This window comes from Rutidosis leptorrhynchoides, chromosome 2, assembly GCF_046630445.1.
Source record: "Rutidosis leptorrhynchoides isolate AG116_Rl617_1_P2 chromosome 2, CSIRO_AGI_Rlap_v1, whole genome shotgun sequence".
Taxonomy (NCBI): domain Eukaryota; kingdom Viridiplantae; phylum Streptophyta; class Magnoliopsida; order Asterales; family Asteraceae; genus Rutidosis; species Rutidosis leptorrhynchoides.
This window is the reverse complement of record NC_092334.1, coordinates 425513751-425525361: the sequence shown is the minus strand read 5'-3', so window position 1 is coordinate 425525361 and position 11611 is coordinate 425513751. Positions and strand designations below refer to the sequence as shown.

At 32.3% G+C, this 11611-nt stretch overlaps 1 non-coding gene across 1 annotated transcript; it reads left to right on the top strand.

Moving 5' to 3' along the window:
• The first annotated feature begins 7252 nt into the window (after window positions 1–7252).
• On the top strand, window positions 7253–7359 carry LOC139895128 (small nucleolar RNA R71). Its single transcript, XR_011775594.1, has one exon. It is a non-coding gene; the product is annotated as a small nucleolar RNA R71 (small nucleolar RNA).
• Window positions 7360–11611: the final 4252 nt, after the last annotated feature.

The window sequence follows — 11611 nt, the reverse complement described above, 5'->3', positions numbered from 1 at the left end:
GGATGCAACTGTTCTTCACGAATTGTTGGGTGTTCTATTATATGGTGAATGGGAAATACTACGTAGGCAATAAAAAATTGTGGTTCGGGTTCATAGTATGGCACGTGTTGATCATAATATTGTTGTTGTTCGGGTTGTTGTTCCGGTTCGTGATATTGCATCTCTGGCTGTAGTTCCGGATCATGTTGCCTAGATAATGATGCACCTTCTGTATCTGTATTTCTTTGTAAAACACATTAAACATAAAATTTGTGCATCCAAATATGCATTAGTGTTAGCAAAATAACAAATTAAAACAATTACAATAACATGTTTAATCCATATTAAACTTATACTCATTTTCATATTTTTATCAATTCTACACATTTTCAAATAATCATATATGAAAATGTTTACAAAGTTCATAAGCTTTTATCTCAAATAACATGTCAAAATAATCATTACTAGCAATTAAACAAGTTTCAAATGGCATTTATATCAAATTAATCAAGTTCAGGAATTTTAGACTTAAAAAGTCTACTTTAATTCTCAAAATTCATGTTTAGGATCAATGTTTGGATCATTTAGCAACCTAAATATGTTACACTACTTAATTTAGCAATAATTCATGACAAAAATCGGCCATAACCTGTTTATATCAAAAAGGCCCAAATTGCTCAAGAACACAAACCCTAGATTTCTAAATTTTTTGAAGTTTTTGGCTTCAAATCATGTTAAATAGCATCAATCTAGGTTATACATGCATAATATACTAACAATTTAACTCTAATTACACTAGAAATTAACAAAATTAAATTATTGCAATTAATTAAAATTATCACAAAAAGTAGGAAATTTATGAGTTTAGGGGTGAAATTTTTACCTTCCTGCCTCCCCATCTGAATATAGGCATAATTATAGCGGATTAGTACAAGAAATTTCGAGTAATTTGATTGAAAAATGATGATTTTTGAGAGAGTTTTGTGTGTATTTGCGTATGTTTGTGTGTGTGATGTGTGGGTACAGAAGCAGTCGACTGGAACTTAACAATCTGTCCAGATTTTTGATTCCATGCGATCGCATGGCTTTGCTGTGTAAACCCCATGCGATCGCATGGGTCCTATTTCTTTTTTTTTTTTATAAAAACCTTTGACTAATAAAACAAAAATTAAATTAATTAAAATTTTGTTTCTTTTAAGAATGAGGGCGTTTCGGTACGTCGACCTAGTTCGTCTCTCGACAAAATTTTAAAATTTGTCATTTTAAAGCGCTGTTTTAAAAGCAAAAATTTTTGGGTTTTTTAATGTTTTTGGCATACTTTAAATCAATAAAATTAAAACAATGATAACAAAATTTCTAGTCCCACCCTTGGGTAAAGCAATTTCGGTTCAACGACCTAGTCTTCAACTCACGACGAATTTTATAAATCAATTTTTAACTTGATGAAGTAAAGTACATTTTTGTTTTTAAATTCACACCAAACTTAAAAATGCATAAAATTTCATATAAATATTATTAATATTTATTTACATTAATTTTACAAACTTTCATTTAAAATATTATAATTATATAATAGTTTTAAAATTTTACAATAATAATTTAATATTTATATAAAAACAAGGTAAAAAATTAAAATTAAAAATCTTTTTGGTCTTTTATCCCTTTTTAATCAATCAAATATTATCAAAAATATACGCCCCTCTTTTGGGTAAAGTAATTTAGGCTATATTACCTAGTTTTACTCCTGACGAATTTTTGAAATATTTTGGATTGATTGATTAAAGAAATTTATACCTTATGAATAAACGGTAAATTTCGCAGTGATGTAATAAATTTTTGTATGATATCAATAATTTCGGTTTCGCAAACCTAATTTTATTGAATATCAATTTAATACTTTATATCGAACGATTCATCGTTTATTATCAAAAGGTTAAAAGCAATAAATAAAAACAAATAAAAACTGTACATACTTACCTGTGAGATAGAATTCCCAGAGACCTGCTTTAGCCGACTCATAGGAGAGTCGTGTGATTTGGTTCTCCATAGCTACGTAAGCGTAACCTCGATTCTTCAATAACTTTTATTCTAAACATATGAACGGTCCTTCTCTGCATAGAGTAACAAATTCGGTATTTGAATATGTTTGATTGTTCGAACATTTACCTTTGTGTGACCATTTTCCGTATTTATGACATCTTTCAAGGTGTCGTGCTCTTCTTTTTGTTGCGGATTTTGATTTTCCTTTACCAAAATGTGTTTTATGATGATCTTTCCTGAGTTTTTTCCTCACTTCGTCCATTTTGCCTCTTATGAATGACACCAGTTCACTCGGGAAGATGTTATTATTACGTTTAGTAATCAAAGGGTGAAGTAGTAGACCATGGTTCAGATCAAAGGAATTCTTCATCTCGTAAAACCTAAAAAAATAAAAATTCAGAATGGAGGGAGAAGACTAGTTCTTTAGGGTCTGCTAGGGAAAGACCATACGGATTCCATTTTCGAAAACTACACGAAAACGGAATATCTAACTCTAACAGAAATTCATATTACCCTAAAAATATTCGAATCTTCTCATACTTAGTTAGCTGTGGTGTCGAAATTGTGATTAACTTCATCTTCAACTTCCATTGGATTATCTATGTAATGTTTAACTCTGTGACCATTAACCTAAAATGCAACCCCATTTGAATTTATTAACTCTATTGTTCCGTATGGGAAAACTCTTTTGACTATAAATGGTCCAGACCATCTTGATTTCAATTTTTCAGGAAATAGCTTGAATTGTGAATTGAAAAGAAGAACTCGGTCTCCTTCTTTGAATTCTTTTGAACTTCGAATTCTTTTATCATGCCATTTCTTCATTTTTTCCTTATAGATTATTGAATTTCGTATGCTTCATGTCTCAATTCTTCTAATTCATTTAATTGACTTAACCGTAGATGTCCGGCTTCATGCAAATCAAGATTACATGTCTTCAAAGCCCAAAATGCTTTGTGCTCAATTTCTACTGGAAGGTGACATGCTTTTCTGTAAACAAGTTTAAAAGGTGTGGTTCCAATTGGAGTTTTGTAGGCTGTTGTAAAAGCCCAGAGTGCATCCTCCAATTTCATGGACCATTCCTTCAGATTTGATCATACGGTTTTCTCTAGAATATGTTTTAATGCTCGGTTGGTATTTTCAACTTGTCCAATTGTTTGTGGATGATAAGTGGTTGAGATTTTATGAGTTACTCCATATCTTTTGAGAACTTTCTCAAGTTGATTATTACAAAAATGAGTACCCCGATCACTTATTAAAGCTTTCGGTATTCCGAACCTTGCAAAAAGACGTTTTAAGAAGTTTACTACAACTCGTACATCGTTAGTTGGAAGAGCTTGTGCTTCCGCCCATTTAGATACATAATCAGTGGCAATGAGAATGTAGAGATTATTATGAGATTTTGGAAATGGACCCATAAAGTCAATACCCCAAACGTCAAAAACTTCACATACTTGAATGACATTTTGTGGCATTTCATCATGTTGACTTATTTTTTTGGCCCTTTGACAAGCATCACAGGATTTACAGAGAAGGTGTGCATCTTTGAAATTTGTAGGCCAATAAAATCCTGCATCGTAGACTTTTCTTACTGTAAGTTGAGGCCCATAATGCCCTCCTGTTGGTCCTCTGTGACAATGGTTTAAGATTTGACTGGCTTCATCCCCGAATACACATCGGCAGATTATTCCATCGGGACAACTTTTAAACAAATGTGGATCTTCCCAAAAATAGTGTTTTATATCACTAAAGAATTTCTTTCGTTTTTGGTATGACAACCCTTTTTCAAGGAATCCACATACTAAGTAGTTTGCATAGTCTGCAAACCATGGAATTTCATTATAATCGATTTTCAAAAGATATTCATCAGGAAAGTTATCTTGTATGGCTGATTCATTTAGAACTTCTAATTCGGGATTTTCAAGACGAGAAAGATGATCAGCGACGAGATTTTCTGCTCCCTTTTTGTCTCGGATTTCAATTGAACTCTTGTAAGAGTAAGATCCAACGGATTAATCGTGACTTGGCATATTGTTTCAAAATAGGTATCTAAGAGTAGAATGGTCGGTATAGACCACCGTTTTTGCTAAAACGAGATATGAACGAAATTTGTCAAAAGCATAGACAATAGCAAGGAGTTCTTTTTCAGTAGTTGTGTAATTCGTTTGTGCTCCTTGTAACGTCTTACTAGCGTAATAGATAGGTTGAAATCATTTTTCAATCCTTTGTCCTAAAACGGCTCCCATTGCAAAATCACTTGCATCGCACATAAGTTCGAACGGTAGATTCCAATTTGGAGTTATCATGATCGGCGCATTATTGAGTTTTTATTTAAGAATATTAAAAGATTTGATGCATTCATCTGAAAATATGAATGGAGTATCCTTTTCTAGGAGTTTATTCATAGGAGTGGTAATTTTAGAAAAATCTTTTATGAAACGTTGGTAAAAACCGGCATGCCCTAGAAAACTCCTAACTCCTCTAACATTGGTGGGATGTGGAAGTTTAGTAATTACATCTACTTTAGCTCTATCCACTTCAATTCCTTCCTTTGAAATTTTATGACCAAGAACGATGCCTTCTTTAACCATGAAATGGCATTTCTCCCAATTAAGAACTAGATTCGATTGCTTGCATCTAATAACCATTCGTTCAAGATTAACTAGACATGTTTCAAAAGTATTACCGAAGACTGAGAAGTCATCCATGAATACTTCCATGCATTCTTCTATCATGTCATGAAAAATCGCCATCATGCACCTTTGAAAGGTTGCAGGAGCGTTGCAAAGTCCAAATGGCATGCGTTTGTAAGCAAAAGTACCATAAGGGCACGTGAACGTGGTTTTCTCTTGGTCCTCGGGTGCTATTAGAATTTGAAAATATCCGGAAAAACCGTCAAGAAAATAATAGTAACTATTCCCAGCTAACCTTTCCAATATTTTTTTCATTTGTGATGACAGTCATGCCACGCTTCTTAGGTACGCATTGAACTGGGCTTACCCATGGACTATCAGAGATTGGATAAATTAAACATGCATCTAGCAGTATAATAATTTCTTTCTTAACAACATCTTGCATATTAGGATTTAGTCTTCGTTGGCGTTGCACATATGTTTTATGACCTTCTTCCATAAGGATTTTATGTGTGCAATACGAAGGACTTATTCCTTTAATATCATGAATCTTGCATGCAATAGCTGGTTTATGAGCTTTTAGCACAGAAATGAGTTGAGATTTTTCATTTTCCGTAAGAGAAGACGATATTATTACAGGTAATTAAGATTCACCATGTAAATAAGCGTATTCCAAATGGTTTGGAAGTGGCTTTAACTCTAATATCGGTGGTTCTTCTATCATTGCTTCGTATCGATATCTTTCTTCCTCTTTTAGCATTTGAAGTTCTTCTGTTGTTGGTTCGTATTCATTAGCCATAAGTGTAGCTACCATTTCAGCTTCATCAATTGGTTCAGTTTGTTCTCCTAAAGAACATTCTCCTGTTCCTTGTAATTCTGGAAATTCTTCTAACAATTCTGCATGTGAATCTATAGTTTGAATGTAATAACATGTATCATCTGCAGATTGCGGTTGTTGCATGACTCTATCAACAGAAAAGGTAACACTCTCGTCCTCTATACTTAGGGTCAGTTTCTTACCAAACACGTCTATTATTGCTTTGGCCGTGTTTAAGAATGGTCTTCCTAATATAAGAGGAACTCGAGAATCTTCTTCCATGTCTAGAATAACAAAATCTACTGGAAATATACTAAAGTACCAACTTTAACTAGCATGTTTTCCATTATCCCTTTAGGATATTTTACTGATCGATAGGCTAGTTGTATGCTTATTCGTGTTGGTTTCAATTCTCTAAGGTCTAGTTTAGCTTATAGTGAATACGGCATTAAATTTATACAAGCACCTAAGTTTGCCAATGCTTCTATTGAACTAAGACTACCCAGAAAACATGAAATTGTGAAACTTCCTGGATTTGATAATTTTTCTAGTATCTTATTCAACAACACTGCAGAACAATTAGCATTCATAGTAACAGCCGAGAGTTCTTCCATTTTCTTTCTATTTGTGATTAGATCTTTCAGAAATTTAGCATATCTTGGCATTCCTGAAATCACATCAATGAAAGGAAGATTTACATTTATTTGTTTAAACATATCTAAGAAATTGGATTGCTCGGCTTCAAGTCTTTCTTTTCTCATTTTACTCGGGTAAGGAAGTGATGGTTGGTATGGTTTAACATAAGGTTTAGCTTTAACTGTGTTATTTTCATTAACCTTTTCAACTACCGATTCTGTTTCCTTTTCTTGCTCAGGTTGTGGTACATGTGTAGTAGGAATAGAGTCATCAGAAATTACAGGTATTTCAGGTGGTTTAAGTGTAATACCACTTTTTGTAGTAATGGCTTTAGCTGTTTCATTCCGAGGGTTAGCATTTGTATCACTAGGTAGACTCCCCGGTTTTCTTTCACCTATCAACCATGCTAGGTTACTTACTTCTTGTTCCAGATTTTGAATAGAAGCTTGTTGATTTCTAAATTCTTGAGCATTTTGTTCATTAGTTTGTTTCTGAGATGTGAAAAACTGCGTTTGAGATTCAACTAGCTTCGACATCATGTCTTCTAGATTTAGCTTTTTATCATCAGTTTGTGGTGGTTTATTTTGAAAAATAGGTCTTTTGCTGGTTGTAAGTATTGTTAGATACTTGTTGATTGCTAGGACCTTGTTGGTTGTTGTATGGAACATTTCAGTTATAATTTCAGTTATAATTCTGATTTTGATTGTAGTTTGGTCTTGGCGGTTGATAATTACCTTGGTAATTATTTCCAGGCCTTTGTTTCATGTATGAAATATTCTCTCTTTGTTCCATTGTTTGTTCAATACTGAGACAATCTTTTGTCAAATGTGGTCCTCCACACTGCTCACAACTAATTCATATTGCGTGAATATCTTTAGTCATATTTTCCATTCGTCTCTCAAAAGCATCTATCTTTGCGAAAAGGAATACAAAGTCATGGCTAGAATCGGCTCTAGCCGCTTTAGATGATCTAACGATGTCTTTTTCTTGATGCCACTCATGTGAGTGGGAAGCAGTGTTATTAATAATTTTGTAAGCTTCAGTTGCGGTTTTCTTCATAATGGAACCATCAGCTGCTGTATCGATGTCTTTTCGTGTAGTAATGTCGCATCCTTGGTAGAATATTTGTACTATTTGATAAGTGTCTAAACCATGCTGAGGACATCCTCTGAACAACTTTCCAAATCTTGTCCACGCTTCATATAGAGTTTCATTTGGCTTTTGTGTGAACGTAACAATTTCTCCTTGAAGTCTCACGGCTTTAGATGCCGGAAAAAATTGTTTAAGAAAATTTTCAACTAAGACATCCCATGTATCAATCGCCCCTTCAGGTAATGATCTAACAAATCTTTGGCTTCTCCCTTTAAAGTCCAGGGAAATAACATGAGATAGATCTGTTCATCCTCAACTTCTCTAATTTTGAATAGAGTACAGATCCTATTAAAGGTACGAAGATGTTCGTTTGGATCTTCCTTCGGCGCACCACTAAATTGGCATTGATTAGTTACCATATGTAGGATTTGTCCTTTGATTTCATAATCTGGTGCATTAATGTCTGGTTGAGTAATTGTGTGACCTTGGCTAGTGCGTTTAGCCCTCATTCGGTCTTCCATACTTAGATGTTCCAGATTTTCCATGATTGAATTTGTTGAATCTGAATCACTAGAGGATTCTGACTTAATGGTTTCTTCCTCGACAATCTCTGGATGAGTAATTTGTGGTTCAGGAGGAATGATTAGTGGTTCAGGATCTCTGAATTGTCCTTGAATATCCTCCGGGTTCTCAATTGTGAGGTCGGGTTCAAAAAATGGATTATCGGAAATTTGAATTGGAGTACTTGGTCGACTAGATGACGATTCTAAAGAAAAATCAACGACGACAATATTGGCTAGATGTCTTGATCGAGTTACAGGTGGTGGACGTATGAAAGGTGGTGAACGTTTTGCTCGGTGCATTCACTGAATATCCTATTAGTTATAAAAGATAAAAATTATATAAGCTATCAAATTAATAGACTTTTCTGATTTTGCCCACGTTTCAAATAGCCAAAAGATGCAACAGGTAGCCAGGACCCTTTAAATCGGAAGCCCACAACTCGCCACTAACAAATTCAACTATTACTACGAATCAGAAAATTTTGGATGTCTATCAATTTAACCAATTAAAATAATTTTTCGTCGAAGTTTAAAGAAGATAAAGAAAATTCTATGTCCTAAAAACTAGAGCGTCGAGAAATAAGAAAGAAAAAGAGTGCGTCGTAAAACTTCGAAAAATAAAAGGTCGAAAAATAAGCGTCGAAAAATAATAAAATGCAGCGTCGAAACTTAAAAGCCTTAAAACTAAGAATTAAAAGTTGCGTCTAAAGGTATTAAAACTTAAAGGAATTCTATATCCAAAACTGCAATAACTTAATTAGTACTTAAAATTTTAAAACGGCGTCGCAAAATTCTAAAGCACCTAAATCTTAGTGTAAAGAAAAAGCACTTAAGGGATTTTACGTCAAAGCCTAAAAATCTAGAAATAAAAATAAACTACGGCAAAAACTAACCTTAAAACTAATTACGTACGAAAAATATACAAAATTACGCTTGAACGATTAAAATGATACGAAATATAAAAATAAAACTTAAAGTTTTAAAAATACAATTTTTATATTATTTTTATATAAAGTATTTTATTAAAATATTAGCTTTATATATTAATAAAACTAATTAAAACTTAAAAATACAAAATTTAATTAAAACTTAAAACTAATTATATTAAATTAAACCCTAATTAGGTTAAGTAGTAATAATAATAATTAATTAAAAACCTAAATCGTAATTATGGCGTACCAGGTCTGGCGTGTCAGAAGACCTCATGCGGTCGCATGGGTTTATACCTTGCTTCTCATGCGATCTCATGAGCTGCAGGTTCAGATTAAATGGAGGCCAAAAATTCGCAGGTTCAACTTTTTTTTTTTTTTTACTTTTTACTTTATATTCTTTACTAAATTTATGTAAGTAATATTTATAACAAAATTTTTTTTAAAACTAAAGAAAAATACTTTTATACTTTATAAAATATATTTTCTTTTTACACACTTAAATAGATATATATATATATATATATATATATATATATATATATATATATATATATATTCTTTTCTTTTTGAATTTTTAATATTTAAAATGTATTTTTACAAAAAGAAATTAAACTTAATAAAAAAAAAATTTTAAAGCGTTTCGCTTCGGCGTTAAGTGTTCCCCGGCAGCGGCGCCAAAAATACTTGATGTTATGCAAGGTGTATACGAAATAGTTATATTTTTACTACGAAATACTATTAAATACGATACAATTTTACACAAGTTATTTTTTTTATTTATAGAGTGGATATACCTAAACCTTGCTACAACACTATAGGCAGTGTACCTAATTGTACAGTAGTGTAGTTTTTAGTAAGTCCGGTTCATTCTGCAGGGAGCTAGCAACGCTATATTTTTAAAAACTATATTTGTGTAATATATATATATATATATATATATATATATATATATATATATATATATATATATATAAAAGTAGTATTATTATTATTATAAAAAGGGGGCTTTATCGTTTAATGACCGGTTTGTCAATTTTATGTCTTAAGTCGCAATTAAAACCTAATGTAAAATATTAAATATAAATACAACTTAATTTAAAGCATAAAGTAAATGACGATAAATAAAAGTGCGATAATTAAAATTTCATTAATTTAAAGTACGATAATTAAAAGTGCAATAAATAAAATGACAGTAAATAAAAATGCGATGAGATATAAAATAAAGGAATTATGTTTATTTAAACTTCCGTAATCATGATGTTCGACGTGTTGATTTTAATTTATTACCATGGGTTAATTGTCCTTTGTCCTGGATTATTCGATATGTCCATCTGGTTTTTGTCCATAACAGTCCATCAGTCACAAATATAAAGTGCGAGTGTCCTCGTCAAATTATCCTTATACCCGAAGTCAAATATTCCAACTAATTGGGGACTTAAACTGTAATAAGGTTTTAATACATTGTTAATGATTACACCAGGATATCGACTGCGTGTAACCCAAGGTTTTAATACTTTATTAACAATTACACCAAGTGTCCTTATATGTAATCCACCCCTATTTTAATGAGTCCATTGACTATTAATCCATCCCCATGTCCGGTTAAATGAACGATTATTAGTATTTATAAATATCCGCCCATCATGTCCGATCGAGTGTATGTGGTTATTTATAATTACCTCAAATTGTAAATCTCTATATTAAATTAACGAACTATCATTCAGTTAAACAAATATAAAGCCCATTAATAGCCCATAGTCCAATTTCAACAAGTGTCGGTCTTTTATCCAAATCCCAATTATGGTCCAAAACCCAATAACCCCGTCTTTAATATTTAGTCCAACATCATGATTACTTTGGCTTAAATAAGCATAATAATAATTTAGCTACAAGACATTAATTTAAAAAGGTTGAACATAACTTACAATGATTAATAATAGCGTAGCGTTACACTGACAGAGTTTCGACTTACAAACTTAAAACATTCGCCACTATAACCTTATTATTATTAACTTAAAATTAAAATTAAAATTAAAATTAAAATATAAATATAAATTGAGAGTATGATGATAGATGGATAAATATTGTAAAAATTCATCGACCAAATGCTTTAATTTATAGGACCTGACCTGCTACAGTAAGCCATGCGATTGCATGGGATTTAGGGTGTGTTTGGATGAAAGTAGCTGGAGCTGGAGCTGGAGCTTTTAGCTGGAGCTGGAGCTTATGAGATAGAGCTAGAGCTGGAGCTTATTTTTTAAGCTGGTAGCTGGAGCTTATTATTTTTTATAAGTATTTGGTAAACTAGCTGGAGCTTATTTTCCAGTTCATAAGCTCTACTTATTTTCATAAGCTACCAAAGGTAGCTTATTTTTTCAGAGCTTATGATTTTCATAAGCTCTATTTTTTTTCTCTACCAAACGAAACTTATGACTTGGAGCTTATTAAAATCATAAGCTCAAGCTCCTATAAGCTCTCATAAGCTCCAACAAGCTCGTTACCCAAACACACCCTTAGGCAGGATGGCCATGCGATAGCATGGCAGAATTTTCCTGCACACAATGATTCCAAAACGTGGGCTGCGCGTATTTATTTAATATATAATATAATATATATAATTTTATATAATTAATTATATATTATATTATATTCTTGTGCATTGTTGACTTGTGATTTTAGGTCCGTTGCGTCGCGCGTTGATAGTTGGTTCATGTCCCGGTTCCGGATTTTCGAACGTCCTTGCGTACAATTTAATATCTTGTACTTTGCATTTTGCGTCTTGTACTCTTGTAAGTTTTAGACGTTTCTCATCAATAAATTGAACCACTTGGATTGTATTTTGTATTTTTTAGCATTTTGGTCATTTGCGTCTTCAAATCGTCGAATCTGTCTTTTGTCTTCACCTTTTGTCATTTAAAC